This window comes from Tiliqua scincoides, unplaced genomic scaffold, assembly GCF_035046505.1.
Source record: "Tiliqua scincoides isolate rTilSci1 unplaced genomic scaffold, rTilSci1.hap2 HAP2_SCAFFOLD_285, whole genome shotgun sequence".
NCBI lineage: Eukaryota > Metazoa > Chordata > Lepidosauria > Squamata > Scincidae > Tiliqua > Tiliqua scincoides.
This window is the reverse complement of record NW_027101537.1, coordinates 1-18,831: the sequence shown is the minus strand read 5'-3', so window position 1 is coordinate 18,831 and position 18,831 is coordinate 1. Positions and strand designations below refer to the sequence as shown.

Sequence of the window (18,831 nt, the reverse complement as noted above, 5' to 3'; positions counted from 1 at the left end):
GGAGGCCCCCTCAAGGTAAGATAGTATTTGTTCCTTTATCTCGGGGCTGCATTGTGGCTACATCAGTGCTGGAAAGTTGGATAGGATTGGGACCTTTGCCTGCAATCCTATGCACACTTTCCTGGGAGTACACCCAACTTAATACAATGAGGCTTACTTCTGAGTAGAAATGCATAGGATTGTGTTGTCAGAATCTCAGCAATAATCCATGTCAGGTATGGTCTTTTGTCATGGAGGATGTTATTGCTTCATGTTTTGTTCTTCACCCCCCTAAGCTGAATGACTGAAGAAAGTATAATACGAAGACCTGTGGTGTGATGTGAACAGCATATGATCACTGGTTCCCTTTTGACAGAAGTGGTTGGTTGGCTGGCAACCTTTAGTCTTGAAAGACTATGGTATAAGCCTACAGCACCCAGTATTCCCAGGAGGTCTCCCATCCAAGTACTAACCAGGCCTGACCTTGCTTAGCTTCTGAGATCGGGCATGTGCAGGGTAACAGTTGCTGCCAAGTCGCAGCTGCTAAAAAGGGCTGGAAGCTTGGATTTGTATGGAGCTTTCTCCAAGGATTGGGGTTACTCCCAGAGCTCCTGGAGCCTGGGATGCCATATTGTACTATTCTACCCACCAGACAGCGGAATTGAGCACAAAGACCACAGGTAGAGGGTTTCAGAAAATGAGTGACTATCCCTGCCCTGCTCCCAGATAAGTTTGGGAGAAGGAATATAAAGGAACGATGAAAATGAAAGGCCATGTGATAATTAGGTACACAGCATCTTGGCAGCATTTTCTTTTCTCGCACCTCTTGGTCTGCCCCGTACCCCATAGAGTTCCTCCTTATGGCTCTCCCTCCCAAGGTCTGGGCAGAAGCAGCACTGCTGAAAGGGCGGTGCTGAAAGAGCCCAGTTATCATTAGCTATGGCTAGAGGAGTTTGTTTCTGACGAGTAACATAGAATTACAGTTTTGGTCTTAGAAAACACAGTGGGCTTACTTCTGAGTAAAATAAATAACACCATTTTCAAACACCTCTAGCTATGGCACTTCTCAAGCAGCTCTGACTACAGTAGTCTATGCCCTAGTTATGTATTGTCTAAATTTTTGTAATGTACTGTACGTGGGGCTGCGCTTGAAGATGATGCAAAAGTTTCAACTGTTGCAGAACACAGTAGCAAAGGGTGCTTACAGACATCTGCTAGGGCTTACAGAAGCCGCCTTCTACCAAGTCCAACCTGTGTTCCATTTAGCTCAGTATTGTCTAAATTGATGTCTGACAGCAGAGTTTCAGGCAGGGGTCCTTCTCTGCACTACCCAGAGGTGCCACAGCTGGATCTGGAACCTTCTACATGTGAAGTACGTGCTTTACCACTACCCTTTTCTCTAGTTACTTCAAAATCAGCACATTACTTACAAGTTAGGCTCAGCCAGTTTGGGAACAAAGCCAAGTCTATGTAATTAGTTTTTACAACAAGAATGACAAATGTAGCCTCTCCCCTGTAATACAATAACAATCTTATCAAATTCATCACCTGACTCAAAGGAGCAAAGGATTTATTGCCTCACCTTTACCTGAGGAATAAGCCTAAGGAAAAGGTAGAGCCAACAGTCTGGTAGTAACTCTGTGAATACCAACTAGGGCCAAGAGTGGGGCTAAGTATTTGTTTAGTGCTGCCACTTTTTCTGATCTTGTGGAATCAGACTTCGACAGAAAATTAGAAGCGAAGGGGGAAAGCTTCACTTGCTAGTACCAATGTCATATTGCTGTAACAGTCATGGGGGGTAAGGCCAGAAAAAAATATGGTGGCAACACTATATTGAGTAGACAGATTTTCTGTCAATAACGGAAAACAGCACTGCATTTTCCTTCACACAGGCCTTGAAGGTCATACCCTAGCTAGATGTTTCCTTCATCCAGTGGTAACAATAGGGTTTGTGTCAACTGGTGCGGGAAGATAGCATGTCACTCCTATGATGGGCCTCCTCCCATGCAGTGGGTGGGGAAATGTACCATCACCGCATCCCTGCTGGGTTTTTTGCTATAACTTCTGACAGAATAGAGCAGTGATTTTCAACCTTTTTCATCTCACGGCACATTGACAAGGCATTAAAACTGTCAAGGCACACCATCAGGTTTTTGACAATTGACAAGGCACACCATGCTACCAGTGGGAGCTCACATCCCCATTGGCCCTACTAATAAATGACCTTCCCTCAAATTACAGTGGCACACCTTTGAACCAGTCGTGGCACACCAGTGTGCCACGGCACAGTGGTTGAAAATGGCTGGAACAGAGATATTTCAATGTGTTTTGTTTCATTGTACTCTACCTGCAATTAAACATTGATTGATATATAATCTGATGGTATTATTCAAAAATACCAAGATTTAAAAATTTTTGGCAAGTGGTGGTGTCACACGCACCCCTGTGCATGTCACCTGGTGCAGCCCGCACCCCCCCCAGTGACGCCACTTCCTTCAACCACTTCCTGATTCTGTCCCGGAGACTTGTTAGAGGGAACAGTCCTTCTGCAACTTAAATGCTATGTACACAATACTTCCTCCCCCCAACACACAAACACACACACACTACAGAAGCTGAGCTTGTCAAAGTCCTCCGTAAAAAGATAGGCGGCTTGTCCTATACTGAAACTGGGCAGTCTTCTGTTTATTTCTTTGGGTTGCCATACATCTTACTGGAAATCAGAGTGGCTCCTGTGTCTTTAATGGAAGAGAGGATTCCGACACATACTCTACTGCTTCTATCTTAGTACCAAAGTAAAAAGCAGATATCAAAGCCCTCTCTTTGACACAACTATTCTAAACACAGGCATCCAGACTCTATGCTAACTTTGGAAATCCCTCCTTCCCCCTCCCACAAGGTAGTTATAGGGCTTCTCCTTTGTTTATTTTACCATACATCTCCCCCAAATGCCTTTGACACTGTAGCTTCAATGCCACTCCTTTCAATATTATTTGCTGTTCTCTATTCTCAAGATGTGTTTTCATGACCTCCTGAGGCATGGCAAGCACTGCATGCATGGAAGCAATCACATGAAAGCTGACACCCTATGCGCGCACACACACACAGGAGTAGCCTGGTTTTTTGCATGCCTCAGCAAGTGCTCAGAAAGCTACACTTAAAACAGCTCCTAGCTTTGGATGAAAGTTAGAATGCCAAATAACTACTTGGCCTCCAACTCATGCAAATACAGTTAAGTTCATACTCCAGGATTCCCATGCTTCTGTTACAACTATGGATGGTTTCGGGATGTGGGTGCTGGATCCTCTCTTCTGCACAAGGAAACAACAAAGTTCACAGCTGCAAAGTATCCAACAACTTCCAGGATCCATGAGTACATGCCTGAATCATGATGTCCATGAACTACTAAGCCATGTTTCATTTATCACATAAGATTGATTTTCATAGCCAACACCCGATGATTGGCAACCTTCAGTCTCTAAAGACTATGGTATAAGCCTACAGCACCCGGTATTCCCAGGTGGTCTCCCATCCAAGTACTAACCAGGCCTGATCCTGCTTAGCTTCCGAGATCAGAAAAGATCGGGCATGTGCAGGGTAACAGTGGCTATACCAGAGTTTGGGCCATGACATTCATCAACTTAACACGATAAGGCTACAATCCTATACACTTTCCTGGGGGTAAGCCCCACTGAACACAATAGGGCTTACTTCTGAGTAGCCATGCATAGGATTGTTCTGTGAGTCTGATTAGTTTATCTTAATTAATTAGTAGTATGTATGCCTTTCCAGGAGCCACCTTGAGCTTCTGAAAAGATGGGGTGTGAATGCTTTAAATAAATAAAACAATAATGTGCAAAGGCCAGTTCTCACATCATAGTAAGCCCAATCTATGGATTGGGCAGAAAAATCCACTTACACTCTGCCCAATAGATACAACACCCACTAGTGGAGTCTCATACGTTGCACATTAGCAGGGCTACTGTCAAGATTTTAATTACAAATGACACCAAGTTCGGAGGAAAAGTAACCAGACCATTCAGAGAGCTTTACACTCCATGGGCTAAACTTGATTGGTTCCTTCTAGAATTAGCACTTCTTATTTATGGCCACAGCCCTGCAATTTAAATGTTGGCCTGAAACCCTGAATCACAAGAATCCTATTGATTGCAGCTCTTCTAGGGATTTTCTTCTCCTGCCTGGGGGATGCTGATATTTCCCAGACAACTCTGGAATACAGGAATGAGAACAGGCAGCTGCTAGGCTGTAAATTGTAACATGACAAGGAGCTTCTCCTCATTTGTATTCATGGTATATGAAACTCAGTGCCAGGGAGTTTCAGAGAGAGAAAGAGAGATCTTTTCTTCTATAATCCTTTCCCTCTGCTAACAATGTGTTGTAGGACCTGGATTAGTTCATGATCAGCACTCTGTGTTCTCCTAGGAAAAGAAAGCAACAAAGGAAAAACAGAGAACACCTTTGGAATAAAACAGAACTTCCATACACACACACACAGGGTGACCTGATGCAATGGAGGATAGAGAGCCTATACCTTTAACCATGGCACAGAAAAGGGAATTTGGGCAGGGGCAGCTTTTGAAACCCTTCCAAGCTGAGCTGCACCTGCTACAATTCCCTCTTCTGTGCCATGGTTAAAGGTATAGGCACTCTGCCCTCCAGTGCATCAGGTCACCCTGTGTGTGACCTGATGCAATGTATAATGCTCAAATTCCCTGTTATAGGCTACAGTCCTCCCACACTTTCCTGGGAGTAAGCCCCATTGACTGTAACGGGACTTACTTCTGAGTAGACATGACCAGGATTGGGCTCCTGTGCGGTGATTAAAGGCACTCTCTCCTCCATTGTATCTGGTCACCACACGCACACCCTGGAGTAAACAAACCCCTCCACTCACCACATGCTGCAGAGTCCTGAAGCCCACATTGATGAGCATCAGTTTCCAGCGTTCCTCCACATTCTCCGGCAGGGGGCTGTAGACGTAGTAAGCCAGCAGCACCGAGGCGAGCAGGAGGCACAGGGCTTTGTTGGCCATGTCGCCCTCTCTCAACTAGTCCCGTCGGAGCTGCTGCTGCTGCTGCCCGCTTGCCATGCAGCGCCCTCGCCCAGCCTTCCAGGCGACAAGGAGTCAGCTGACAGCTCACACCCAAGAAGTCAGCCCTCCTTTGATCCCTCGGGCGGGGAAAGGGTTAAGTTTCCACTCCGGAGACAACAGCATCGCTCCTTGTGCAAGCGCTGCTCCGCCGCCCCCGACAGGGTTTGGCAATGGGGCGTTCCGATGGAGCCAGTGGCGTAGCCGAAGGGGGGGGCAAAGCACTAAGTTTTGCAAGGAGCCTCACCAGGCCCCTTCTCCCTTGTGGTGGGAGCAAAAGAGAGAAATACGCCTCCGCAGGGGAGGGGCTGCTTGCACTGCACGGTGAAGCTTCCCTGCAAGACTTGGGGCCCAATCCTAGCCAACTTTCCAGCACCGGTGCAGCAACAATGCAGCCCCAAGGTAAGGGAACAAGTGTTCCCATACATTGAGGAGGTCTCTAAAACTGCCTCCCCACCACAAGATGCAGCGCACACCCATTGGCACAGCTGCACCAGCACTGGAAAATTGGATATGATTGGGACCTCAGTGCTTTGCCCCCCTCTGGCTATGCCACTGAGTGGGGACCTTAGACTTCAATATCAAAGGAAGGGTGCTGTGGCTCCTGGGGTCCCCAGGCTGATCCCTCCCCCCCCCCCAGCTTTCCTGTTTGAGGGGCTTGGAAAGGAAGCCCACCTGCAAAATGAAAGAGAGACAATCCTATGGGTAAGAACATCAGTGTCTGCATGAAGCCTGGCAGGGGAGACAGGCAGCCTCTTAAGGCGCTGAATGGCTAACAGGCCTCTCAATGAGGCTCAGTAATAAAACAAAGACACATGTCTCAAGTATCAAGCAAAACACACATGCGCACCCTTATCACATCACCAGAGCCAAAGTCTGTTCCATCTCATTAAGGACCTTCAGTTCTGGCTGCTCAGAGAAATCCATCCTATTTGGATTCGATTGCTTGGGAAGTTAGGTTGGTGCTCTATGCTCGTCTATTGAAAAGTAAGTTGTCTTCCTTTCTCCATTGTCTTCAATGCAGCTTACTCTCAGGAAAGTGTGCCTAAGATTCAGGGATGTGCAGTGAGGCAGAGCCTCCCCACTGGAGTCTTTCAGAAAGGACTGCTGCTGTGTGAGGTGCCCAAGCACCCCCAACCCACTTGCAGAGCAGGGAGGGCAGAGGAGCAAGGCAGGCAGAGCCTGTGAGTCGAGGGTGCTTGGGCACCTCATATGGTGGCAGCACTTTTCAAAGGACTCCAGTGGGGAGGCTCTGCCTCACCTGCCTCCCCACCCACTGCATGTCCCTGATAGGATTGCAGCCTTACTCTACACCTAGTCCAGATCTTCTACTACCCCAGCAAGTCAAAAGCTCCACAGAAGCCAACCTCACCACTCTGGGCAGCCTATCTTTGTACCTCTGCCACTGCCTACAGATCACTGCCTTGGGTGGGTCCTCTCTTTGTTAGCCGAATTGGGAGTTAAAAGCAGCCTCCCTCACCCACTCTTTTGTTAAGAGCTTCACTGGGATAAAGGAAGAGCTGCAACCATTCTTCCACACCAGAAGACAGGAAAAGAAATCACAGAAGTCTGCTCTCTTCCTGCTCACAGATACATGCCGATGGACAGCTGAAAGTGCTGTTGCCAATTACCTCATTTTCCAAAACTTGCAAAGTCTCTCCTGACTCCAGAGTCAGCCAGGACTTTGTGCCCTGGAGGTGGCGAGGCACGCCTCCCTCTGACCAAGATCATGCTAATAAAGGGCCACTGATTGGAACAGAAAGTTGTAGCAGTGCAGAGCATCTGTGCGACCCCTTCCTGTAAGGTCTTGCAAATGCAGGCTCCCTTCCCAGCACAGTCCCGCTTACCAGCACCAGTCTTCTTGAATAATCAGCTTAGCCTAGCAGCCCAGTGGCCTGGACACTAATGCAGTGATTCTCACACATTTAGCACCAGGACCCACTTTTTAGAATGAGAACCTGTCAGGACCCACAAGAAGTGATGCTATGACCGGAAGTGACATCACCAAGCAGGAAAATTTTTAACAATCCTAGGCTGCAATCCTACCCACACTCACCCAGGAGTAAGTCCCATTTACTACAATTGTTAAAAGCATATACATAGTAGCCTGTTAAAAGTACAGACCTGTCACATTTCCCCAAATACAGTCACATATCATGGCAGCATTAAGTCTAATATATTAAAAATAAAATATTGAAATGAATGGAGACCCACCTGAAATTGACCCACAGTTTGAGAAACACTGAGTTAGCCCATCTGTTCTCCTTCCTCCAAGCTCCTTCTTTCTGTTCCACCAGATCCAAAGCCTCCGTGTTGGGCTCAGCACCCAACATGGAGGCACTTGATTCACAGCTGACCTTTTTGTTGGTGGTGAATCGAGTAGCCCTGGGGCTACTCTGTTTATCTGGGGGAAGGGGTTGAAAGTCCCCTTCTCCCAAGGTGCCGCCCAAAGTTGCTTGAAGTATGCAGGATGGAGCGGCAGCCCCGTACCCCAGGCAGCTCAGGATTAGACTGCCAGGCAATGTAGTGGACACATCTGTTGCTGTACCTGTCTGTATACATTATGATGTCTATAGAAAATTCATCAGTTTTGCCCAATACTGATAAGCATTTGCTTTCTATGGTTGAAAGAAAATTCAAGCTGCAAGATATTCCAACATTTTTGAAACTTGTAAGAATATATTAAGTGGTATTCTCAACAGACTTTGTTTTGCTGTCCAACACTGAACTCTCTATCTATTTTATTGTTCTTGACTGGTTTGCATTGATCTTTCTGTAGTAGACAGTGGTGTTTAATGGGTTAATACTTGTCAGAAGTAGGAGAGTTCCTCACTAGACTGACCAGCAATCAATCAAGAGTGGGTTTCAAAAGTGCTACTAGCTGTGGGCACAATCCTATCCAACTTTCCAACACCAGCGCAGCCACAATGCAGCCCCAGGGTAAGAGGACAAATGTTCCCATTCCTTGAGAGGGCCCCAGTGACTGCTTCCCCCACTGGATGCAGTGCACACCCTATTGGCACGGCTTCACTGGCACTGGAAAATTGGATAGAATTGGGCCTTGTATTAGCTATTAGGCTGCAATCCTATCCATACTTACCTAGGAGTAAGCCCCATTGACTTACTTCTAAGTAGACATGCATAGGATTGGTCTCTAAATTCTGTCTATTGTTTTGCAGTACTGCAGTGGCGTAGCTAGGTCATTTGACACCTGGGGCCCATAAATTTTTGCACATTAATTATGAATGTTATATTAATTATTCATTCATTCACATTTTTATAGCACCCTTCATGGTTCCTCCCTTATGTTGTCCTCACAACAACCCTGTGAGGTAGGTGAGACTGAGAGATAGTAATAGTCATGACATGAAATGAATAATAATAATGGCCAGAAAATAAATGCAGTGAATATTTCCCCACAAGCAATGGATGAAATTCTGCATCAAATGGTATATAACATGATGGTATTATTCCTAAAAGACACAATTTCCAGAATTTTGGTCACTAGGGTGTCACCCCCCACCCCCACCCTGGATGTCTCATTGGCCTGTTTTGAGTTAAGGCAGTGGTTCTCAAACTTTTAACACTGGGACCCACTTTTTAGAATAAAATAATAACAACAACAACAACAACAACACAGGTATTTATATACCGCCTTTCTTGGTCATCAGATTTCTCCTCAGACTTTATTCAAGGCGGTTTACATAGGCAGGCAATTTAAATCCCCGTAGGGATTTTTACAATTGAAAGAAGGTTCTATCTTTCAAGAACCACAACATTTCAGATGTTTCTTTCTGATCTGGTTTCACATTCTGGCCTCCATCCTCCCATGCTCAGAGCAGATGGAATAACTCGGCTCAGCTTGTCAGCTGCTTCAAGGTCGCACGGTGCCGGTGGCCTCAAACTGGCGACCTGTGGATGTTATCTTCAGGCAAACGGAGGCTCTACCCTCTAGACCAGACCTCCTGTCCGGAGGAGGTCCAGGACCCACCAGAAGTGGTCATGGCTGGAAGTGACATCATCAAGCACAATAAAATAAATAATTATAAATAATTAAATTAAAGAAAAACAAATAATTAAATAAGGGAAAGTCAGCCCTGTTCCACCAAGTGAATTTTCTCTGTAGCCTGCCTGAAAGATCACCCCCCCCACACACACACACACACACACATACACACAAAGGGCCCAATCCTATCCAACTTTCCAGCTCCGGTGTAGCTACAATGCAGCCCTGTAGTAAGGGAATACATGTTCCCATACCTTAAGAAGCCCCCAGTGACTGCCCCTCCACCACAGGATGTAGTGCACACCCCATTGACACACCAGCACCAGCACTGGAAAACTGGATAGGATTGGGCCCGAAGATACCAGTGAGATTTTCAGCCCTCCCCAGTGCCCAGTTCAGTGTAAATTCTTATATTTCAAGCATGTCACTGTCAGGACCCACCTGACTTTGCAAGTCTAAAAACAAATAAAAATGGACCTTACCAGCTGAAGCCTCTATTTTATTCTTGGGGGGGGGGGTGCCTTCTGGAGCATTTGTTTAGCTCCACTTTCATCAGATTAGAACCATGCAGCTAGCCTTGCATTCCCCTTTGCCTGACTTGACCAGGAACCAAGGCGTGTTTGCTTACTCATGAGTAAATGCTACAGTGTGGTTTACTTTCATGTTCCATAGGGCTCAATAATTCATCTGCTTGGAGGGAGGGACCTTCTTCTTCGGTGTTTTTTGGGGGCTGCTTTCATTGGATTGGAACCATTCAGGTGTTGTTGGATTCCTCTCAGCCTGCCCTTTCCAACGGACTAAGGCAAGTTTGCCTACTCACACGTAAGCATGCAATATGGCTCAGTTTCACTTTCCATAGGGCTCCATGCATTGTTTGTAACCTCTGCGATGTTGGTTCATTTGTGGTGTCACTCCCTGACAAGGCTGGTACCTGGGGCGGACTGCCCCCCGCCCCTTGCTAGCTATGCCACTGCAGTACTGAAAGGTGAAAAATAGGATTATGGACTACACTGAGACCTCAAATGTGTAAGCATTAGAAGTTATCTAAAAATAGGAGATACTTTGACACTCCTAAGAACATAAGAAGAGCCTTGCTGGATCAGGCCAAAGGCCCATCTAGTCCAGCTTCCTGTATTTCACAGTGACCCACCAAGTGCTTCAAGGAGCACACAAGACAACAAGACATAATTTGCAGCCTGTTGCCCTCTTCTGCATCTGGTATTCTGAGGTAATGCCTCAGAATGCCAGAACTTCTGAAAACAATCAAGAAATCAAGAAGTTGTCCTAATTTTAAGAAATAGTCTGTCTCAGCCACCAAGAGGCAGCACAATACCAGAAATATTCACAGACTTCTTTAACTGAAATAAATCCATGTACTGGGCATATGTTCTTGTTTCCCTATGATAATATATAAAAATAGCTTTGGAGTACTGTGATCAGTACTCTGACAGTACAGATGCAGTTTATTCAACAATAAAAAATGAATATAAAATATAACAGAAGATGATTCATCACTGTGCAACCTTTTACATAACTAGTAGTCTGGATAATGCAATCAAAATTAACTTTGTTAAAGAATGCATCATATAGAGTTGAATATTGTGATAAAATATTGTTATTAGTGTAACTTAAGGAGACAGAGTGCTCAACAGCCACAGGAAAAAATATGCATGGTATGTTGTCCCCATATCAGACTGTTTTTACCAATCTGGATCTCAAAACTCCAGGCCGGCATGAATAGGATTTTGGGAGAAGAAGAAGGAAAAATACCTGTCTCTTAGAAAAGAATTGGTGCATCTGAGAAAGTGTTGACCTACTGAAACGTTTCTCAATATAGTATTGTTTGCATAACACTATACAGGTGGGGCCTCTTTATCTGCAGATTTGCCTCACTACGGATGCTGACCCACCCAGATTGCCTCACTTCAGACCTGCCAGATGCGACAAGAATCGAGTTCTTTCAGTCACATCTGGAAGGTTTTCTGAGCCTTAGAGAGGCTGTGGGCCAGTGTGCACGGCCTTTCTGAGGCTCAGAATGCCACCTGGAACCTTTCTAAAGTGACTTATGATTGCTCTAAAAAGACTCCAGGCAGCTTTTTGAGTTTTCGGTCACAATGGCCTGGAAAACCATGGATTTCATTATGCATAGTTCTTGGTATCCATGGGGGGGTCCAGGAACGGATCTCCTGTGGGTACTAAGGCACCACCTGAAAGGCTTGTGTAAGAAACAAGATAAATTATTAGTTTGCGTAAGATACAGCTTGCAGAAATGCCTTCTAGCACTGTAGAAACACACCGATTTTCTAAAAACCCAAAGCAGTGTACAACAAAACAAATACATCATTAAAACATCAGAGTAAAATACTAAAACAAAACCATTTAAAAAATTTTTAAAAACAATAAAAAAGCAGATAGCAGATAAAAATGTATAGCAACATAAGAGTTAAGGGGTTCCTAGGGATTACCTCCCTCCCCAAAGGCAAGGCAAAACAAACGGGTCTTCAAACCCTGCCGAAAACCATAGCCTGAAGAAGCTGCTCTCAGATCTTCTGGCAGCTGGTTCCGAAGGCATGGTGCCCAAATTGAGAAGGCCCTACATCCATGCTTCTCAAACTGGGGCGTCATAATGCCCCAGCCTGAGGGCCCTGGGCTCTGCCCCTTTAAGGGGTGGGGAGAGGTAAGACAGAAACACGATCCCCTGGATCACGTCTCTGCTCAGGGTGCAGGGGCATGCTTCCACTCGCCCCTGCCTGCAGCAGCCTCCTGGGGATCAGAGGATCCCAGCGCCAGCCTCAGCAAGACTCTTCACACAGCGTGGAACGTGATCGCGACCACTCCCAGTTTAGTGATCAAGAAACAGGAAGTGGTCGCAATCACGTTGTGCAGGGGGTCTGCGCTGTCTGACCCCCAGGAGGCTGCTGCAGGTGGGGGTGGGTGGAAGCATACCCCTGCGCCCCTCCACAGCAGCACAATGCTGGGCACTGTGTCGCTGCCTTCCCTCAGTAATAGTAATAATAATAATAATAATAATAATAATAATAATAATAATAATAATAATACAGGTATTTCTATACCACCTTTCTTGGCCGTCAGATTTCTCCTCAGACTTTATTCAAGGCGGTTTACATAGGCAGGCTGATTAAATCCCCGTAGGGATTTTTACAATTGAAAGAAGGTTCTATCTTTCAAGAACCACAACAGTCCAGATGTTTCACTCTTATCTGGTTTTACATTCTGGCCTCCATCCTCCCACGCTTGGAGCAGATGGAATAACTCCACTCAGCTTGTCAGCTACTTCAAGGTCGCACGGTGCCGGTGGCCTCAAACTGGCGACCTTCGGATGTTATCGTCAGGCAAATGGAGGCTCTAGACCAGACCTCCTGCCCACTACCCACTACCTCCCTTCTGCCCGTGCAAACACTTACAGGTTCTCAAACTTTATCCTACATTTTTACAAGTATTTGTTCTGTGAGGGGAAATTACAAAACTCTCAATTACACCAGAAGTTTCCATCCAAGTGCAACTATCATCCTTGGCTGTGTTATGCAGTGTCCAGGCTTTCCCAGCAGCCCCACTTGTCTGTTAGTCAGTTGGTTCTCAAGATGTGATCCATCTCTAGCTGACTCCTCTTCATGCCACACTCTCTTACAGTGCCTCCACAGTGCCCCTGGCAGTCCATCAGCAGCATTCTGGTCTCCCTTCCAAGCAAAGAAGAGAACCCAGCCAGATCCTGCTTAGCTTTTTAGGCAAGGCACCGTTCAACCTCCAGACCACACCTTCTGCCCTAAAATGATAAAAAAGATAGTATCATTTTAAAGTGTTAGTTTAAAATGATACCATCCAGGAAAAGCTTCACTTCAGGAATGTCAAACTCATTTCGTACAAAGAGCCAAAGTTAGCGTTCATGGTGCCTGCTGAGGGCCAGAAGTGACATCATTAAACAAAAAAGTGACATCATTAAGCAGCTGATGGCCAGAAATAAGCACTTCAGGAGAAATGAGCACTAGTGTAGAAACTCAGCTGCAAATGACAGAAGAGAAAATGTGCAAAACTTGTTTATATTTTCAAGACACGAGAGAGCCCAATTATCAAGCTTGGAGAGCCCAATTATAACAGGGGCCGGATAAATTGCTTCCGGGGGGGGGGGGCACATTCAGTCTGTGAATCTTATGTTTGACACCCTGCTGCACTTGATTATTATTTAGCTTGCCTAAATGTAAGGGTTTGAAAGAGATCAAGCCATAAAACTAAGCATTACTGAAGGGAACAGTCCACAGTTAATTAACTACATAACACAATGAAGCAATCATTTCAACACAATCCACTAATGAGTTGACCCGCTGGTAGAATTGTTAGTTTAACTTAGCTATACCAACACTTTTCACAACTTCACAAAAAAGGATCCATTGTAGCTTTTGTTGAATGATCTCTGGACTGATGGAGGATGCAGTGGGACTGATGTATTACTATATTTTTTGATCAAATGTAGAATTGTGACTTTCATGATAGATTCTGCAACAAAGCCATTTTGGATTTCATTCTCCCATCTGTTTTCAATTACTGAATTATGAGCTATGTAAATGGAAACAAATGTGCTCCTCAGTAGTGCATTCATATTCAATCATCTGCGCAAACAGCAATTCACTGCCGCAAGAAAGAAAAATAAGCACTCGTTTAGCACATGACATTTCTGAATGTAAAGACGGAGCAGTTATGTAAGTTGTGAGCGCATGCCAAAGTTTCAGTCCCCAGCAGCCTCGTTTCTTACAAAGCATCACAGCGCACAAAGGCTTCACAAAGTTAGGTTAAATAAACAAGATTTGAATGCAACTACCGAGACACTGCAGCCCTTTAACAGGGCAACCTTTCCTCCGAGATCCTGTTACAAAGATCTAAAAATCTAAATTTTCCAGACATTTAGCGAGAGTGAGAATGGGTGGCTCTGCCGCTTCCTTGCTCAGCTGAAATATGCTTTTAAAGGGAAGATATTAATGCTCCCTAAATCGAATTTCAGTGTGTTTTTAAGTATTATTGAGATTTTTATTTTTATTATCAGCCCAAGGTTGGCCACCCAGTGGCATAGCTAGAGGGGTGCAAAGCACTAAGTTTTGCAGGGAACCTCACCGCAGCACGCAAGCGGCCCTTCCCCCTCCCCTTCAGAGCCATTGTGGGTGAGGGGAGCAAAATGGAAGTGAATGCCTGGAGGAAAGGGGAAAGGGCCACTTGCATGTTGTGGGGAGGCTCCTTGCAAAACTTAGTGCTTTGCACCTTCTCTAGCTACACCACTGTGGCCCTCAAATATAAAACCATCTGTAAGAGGGTTTATTTTTCTCAAGCACAGAGGGAATTATGGAGAAAATTAGGGGCACCTTCAGGCTGGTTCACAGTCACATAATTTTTCTAATCTTTGGAAATGGATATGTACCTGGGAGGGGGAAAGAAACGTACTGCATCTACTTTGATTGCAGGTTTCTGGCAGTCTATAATGAACTGGATGTGAGGATACTGACTAAGGAATCAACCTGTCACTTTCATCATTCCACTGTAGGTACAAAAGGTAGGCTTTACCTGGGATGTATTAATGAAAGAAGCAGTTTGTTTGGTATCACCAAGGAGAACAAAAGCCTTGACCAAGCCTTCTTGGACTACTGTTGATTTTAGCTCATGCCAGATCATTGGCCCAAATCAACCCATCTGTCTTGGCAGTGGGAAAGTGTAGGATCTATAATAGTTTAAACTTGGCTATAAGAGATTTCCTCCAGGTCAGAAAGAAGGCTAATGTTATCCAACCACATTAAGTTTACTTCCTGAAGTGTCCTCTGCTTAGACTGAGTTGTCCTGACAGTAAGTGAACATGCAAAATTAAGAATTTTCATTAGCAACTGATTAATTTTTCTTTTGAACTGTGCCTCTGCTTTCAAGTGTAGAATCTGGTTGTTTGTTTCAATTACCTGTCCCTCCCTCATTATGCCTTCCTCCCGAATCCCTCCCTGCCCAGAAATTCCCCCACCCCTCTCTTTCTCCTTTCTACCCACTGCTCATTCCCACCACCAACTCACAGACACCAGCAGAAACACAGCCTAGTCCTGAGCTGCCTGGCACATGGGGTTGCATTGGTGCCAAAAATGGCTTCTGCCACATCCAGCACGCTAATCAACAAGAATCTCCCACTGTATGCAGATGTGAAAAACATTGCCATCATACTGCAGAACCTCAATGTAAATTTTCCCAAACATTTCTCAACCTCCACAGGAGACCAGGAAGCAGAACTGGGGAAGACTATACCAAACTGAGAGATTTTAATATTACATTTTCATCTACTGGTATCCTCCACTTTCTAACCTTTTGTTTTTAGATGATCCGCTCTTTCAGCACATTTCAGTTATACCTGGAACTCATTCATTCAATGTTCTTTCAACATTTCTCTGCTGTTCTAAAGGCTAAAATTGCCCTCCCCCATGTTGATTTGCGTATGACGTAGCAATTAAAACTGTATGACGTAGCATATTGCGTATGACGTAGCAATTATGCACTGTTTGGTGCATGTGTGTGTGAGAGAGAGAGCACATGCTAACTTTAGCTCTGGGTCTATTCACATTCCTAAAGGTGTTAATTAGAGTCCATTTGCAGAAATCTTTGTATGAGAGCAGGAATTTGCAAGATAAAAAAGGCATTTGTAGTTTGCTAGCTAAAAAACCACTGGAAGCAACATTTGTAAACTTAAAAAAGGTGGTCCCACTTTTCAGCTGTTTCAGTTTTTCCCCACTGCTCCAGTCCCTAACCTGTCAAATGAGAGGGGGGTGCCTGTAGTTGTAAGCAAAACCAACAGAGTTGGTGGACAAGATGAAGATGATGAGGGAAGCAGGGATGGTTATAGTGATGTTTGCTGCATAAATTTTTTTTATATATAGCTGATGTTTTGTGGAATTTAGGGTGCTTACTATCAGGTTAAATCAACAGAGTAGTTTTGAACTGAAATTTCAGCAGCAGATGAAATGTATAAGTAATGAACAAGGGGGTTTAAGTTGATATTTCATATTTACTTTTTGAAACATACACACTGTGGCCGGTTTGGCAAATTACGGAGTTTTTTTTTACAAGAGCTGCATGCCTTGTGGAAAATTGGCAGCCTCACCTAACAAACCCAAGGCCCATGCAATTCTTTTGCCATGTGCATTTCTAGCAAAAGGACCGACTGAGCAATAAGGGTTGGTATGTGTTTTCAGGGTTCTCTATTGACTTTGACCCACATAGGTTTTTCACTGTGTTGATCAGATATTCACCTAGATACCACATAGAGCGGCATTACTGGGTAATGCTCGGAACACTGGGAATCTCACTAAGGGTCAAGATAGATGTGCACAATTGTGTGTGTGTGTGTGTGTGTGTGTGTGTGTGTGTGTGTGTGTGTGGGAAATTAGCAGGCTGAACCCAGTGTGCACGCAGTTCACATATAATCCCAGTATGTAGTTATCACAGGCAAATGGCCTGTGTCTAGCTATGAAGATGGTCGGGGCTCTGTTTTTCCTTGATGGCAGTCCTCTCCACATTGTAGATTAAGTTGAGGCAGGTGTATAACCCCATCCTTGCACCAACAGCAAAGCCAACAAGTTACAAAGAGAAATATTGCCCCCCCCATACCGCGCATGTGCCAATACATAGGGTTTGTTCTAACAAAGAAGCAATGGGTCAGAACCTCAGAGACTGGGGGCGCAATCCTAACCAGCTTTCCAGCACTGGCATAGCTGTGCCAATGGGGCATGGGCTGCATCCTGCAGTTGGGGAGCAGTCATGGAGGCCTCCTCAAGGTAAGGCAATGTTTGTTCCCTTAGCTCAGAGTTGCATTGCCCTTACCTTGGTGCTGGAAAGAGGGTTAAGATTGCACCCTAAATTGTTCATAAAAAACAAAAGAATTCCAAGGCAGCAAAACAGAAAAGATGCATAATTCCAGTAAAAGATCCAACATACACACTTTTCTTAGTCAATGGTATCTTAGTACCAGAGGGTAAGTTAATAAATGGCTTTGCTACCTCCTTCCTTCTCCCTCCCTGCCTCTATGTGGAATCTGCACAATATGGTATTAAATATATTTTGCAGCAGGATGCTCCAGTACAAGGAAAGGTAACTCAGGGTAATTAGTACAGCATTTCATCTATTTTATTCATACTCCATAATTTTTGAATAAAATCACCACTGACAACCCAATCCAAATGTGCTGCTGCTCCACCAGCTCCCAAGTATCACAAATGTGCTGTAAAGTATGTTTGTGCCAACTCAAGAGCAGGCCATGCTGGAACAACTATGTGTGCTGGCCTTGCTGGTGCCAACTTCAATCACTGTGCAGGCCGGCAAAGGTGAGTGTAGTGCCAGGTGGAATGGGGGTAGAGGGTGGCAGAAGGGTGTTCTGAGGGTGGAGAGGGGGCGTTTCTGGGTTACGGGGGCAGAACGGGGGAAGGATCAGACTCAGGACAGGCCGAATTGGCAATGGCAGCGCACATTATATCCTAACTCCCACTCCCAGACCTCAGAGCCTTACATGGGTACTTGTATTTGTGCCAGCTAAATAGCTGGTATAGATCCAAGTTGCCCCATAGGACATTTTGGTGAGTTACACAGAGTAAGGGGGAAATAGATGACCTCCAGCAGCCTCCAACCCTGCACTGGATACGGCGCAAGCCATGCGGCCTGGCTGTACCAGCACAGGGTTAGGATTGTGCTCTGAGTTTCATAAATATGACTTTACTTACAGTTCAAAAGGTCTTAAAGAAAATCCCAAGAATTTGGACAGTGTGTCTAAACTGGACTGGATTTGTTGCTTGAAGCCACTAGGAGAAAGGAGAAGCCTGGAGGAGAAAATCATTCTAATTAAATGGAGAGTAGCACATAAATATGGCACACGTGATGAGCTGGTACTCCAAAACTGGTTCTGTGTTCTTCGAAGGTCTCCTCAATTCGTGATCCAACATACTTTTTCACAGTTGTTTTCAGCACAGGGAATATGGTCACTCATCCTACTTTTGTCTTATAGTCTAAAATCATTCAAAATTAATAACAGCCCACCACCTTTGAAGATTACATTTGTACAATTAGCTCCCATCTTGTAAGAAGCTCCTTATTCCCATTCACCTTTATTTAACAACTAACTATCCAGTCAAGATGTGCATGTATTGTTCCACCCATACTGGTTGTTCCTGCTCCATGTTCTAGCATTCCACAAGGTCGGAGGCAGGAAAACATTTCATAAGAACCTGCTCCATGTTACTTAATGGGAGTGGAATATAGCAAGTCCTCATTTAAAGTTGCTTCATTATAAATAATTTTTTTTGCCAGGTGGTATTGGGGGGGGGGGGTTTAGAGGGTGGCAGAAGGGTGTTCTGGGAGTGAGTGAATTTCCACAGTTGAGTGGAGTTTGCATATTCTTCCCATTTCTCCAGCCCAGAAATCTCACATTTATTTCTATGTTTAATATTAGAAAGGTTTTGGGTCTTTATTTAAAAGTTAGGTGATGTTTTTATGGCCAGAAATATGCTGTAGGAACATAATTCTTGTTTACACATATCAATTAGCCAACGGTGAAATTGGTTTTGTTATAAGTCGTTTCACTTAAAGTTGCAGTTTCCAAGAAACTATCCACAACTTTAAGTGAGAACTTGCTGTATATCATTTCAATTTTCCACCTCAATTATAACTTTTTGTGTGTGTCTAGAATGGCTCTCTTGCAGGTGGACATCCTTCA

General features: G+C 44.8%; 1 pseudogene; it reads right to left on the bottom strand.

The window, feature by feature from the left end:
• Window positions 1–3,474: 3,474 nt before the first annotated feature.
• On the bottom strand, window positions 3,475–3,594 carry LOC136635999 (5S ribosomal RNA; annotated as a pseudogene).
• Window positions 3,595–18,831: the final 15,237 nt, after the last annotated feature.